Genomic DNA, 1593 nt, shown 5'->3' on the forward strand with positions numbered 1-1593 from the left:
ATATAAGAGGTTTCGTGCATTAATACGAATATGCTTATGTAATGACCAGATTCTACTGTCAGAGCATCTTCAGACTCGATTGGGACTAGAGAATAATATTCGCACTTGAGGTAAGAGATATTATAAGTAATTATAGATATGAAAAAACCTTTTTACGTTGCATGTTATTGTAATATCATGAATTAGCATGATAACTTTTAAGTGAGAACATGATATATATTGAATGACCATGCATGATATTCTGAGTTGATGCAATACACATATGAGTTGTGATATACATGTTAATTGTGGTATGTTATGCAAATTAAAAAGATATTATGTTTGTGATAGCATGTCAACGTGATTAATAATATGTATTGTGATGAAATTGCGTTTAGATTAGAGTCTCATTTATTCTATTCATATTATATGCATGAATATATTGAGATTAACATGCATAACCCCTTAAATCTTGAAAGTGGTGACCTATGGTAAGGGCTACCTGGTTCGCGGTGAGAGTGCAACCATTATGGAGAGTGGGTCATCGATGTGGAGACCCTACATCATTGCGTTCTTAGTGTGAGTCCTAATGTCATCCTGAGATTAAAGAATGAGATATGTCGTGATCATTTGATGATATCACTCATGAGAAAATGAATGAAATACGAGTTTGAGAATGTGGGTCTATGTGTTTAACTTAGCCTATGACTGAGGGTTACACTCACACGATGTTTGGGGACTCTAGAGGATCATGGATGCTTGAGAACCATCATGGTTAGGATGTAGCATGAACCATACCGAAATTGAGATTGAGTTGGACCTCCCGGCTAGCTACCAGTGGGGTTTCTTTTTTTTTGTTTCACTGCAGTGCCAGGTGGTCCGGGAACCACTGAGAGTGTATGGTTCATTGTCTGGCCAATATATAAAATTGGGGTGTTATACACGAGTTGTTATGCCCATAGACGGCTATGACCGATATAGCTGACCTAGGATTAGTTTGGCGTGACAGAGTGTTTAAGAGAGTGAATGTGGGGTAATTAAAACATACAAATTTGTATAATGTGTCGAAAACTAAATTCAAATTGGAGGCTTAACGCCCACTAGAGTTGTAAGTTTAAATATTTATTTACTTATAATTATTTCTTACTGGGTTGTAGACTCGTAGGTTCCAGGCATACTAGCACAGACTGGACTTAATTGACTTCTTATTCGGCAAAGTATTTGGTAATTTTTACTTTCATGTTACTGAACAACAAAGTATTTGGTAATATAGAATTAGAATTAATATCATTGGCAAGGCCATCAAGATCCTAGAAATGCATAATTTGCTTAGTCACCACACATTAGAAGAAAATAGACCATTACTGATTAAAAAATAGCGAAGATAAATTAGCGTCATCAATAATAATTTAATCTCGATGATATGTTATGTCGTAGTAAAATTATATATTGTTGACGACATTTTATTGTCGCTCTTATTCTGTTGGTAATATGAATAGAAAGACTGAGAAGATGGTTGGAAAGAGATATTACCGAAAATATTATCGGCAATTTTAAATTATGACAATAATTAATCGTTGCCAAATATCGTCTAATTACAGTGATAGCTTATCA

This window comes from Nuphar pumila, chromosome 2 (genome assembly GCF_984573655.1).
Source record: "Nuphar pumila chromosome 2, dmNupPumi1.hap1.1, whole genome shotgun sequence".
NCBI lineage: Eukaryota > Viridiplantae > Streptophyta > Magnoliopsida > Nymphaeales > Nymphaeaceae > Nuphar > Nuphar pumila.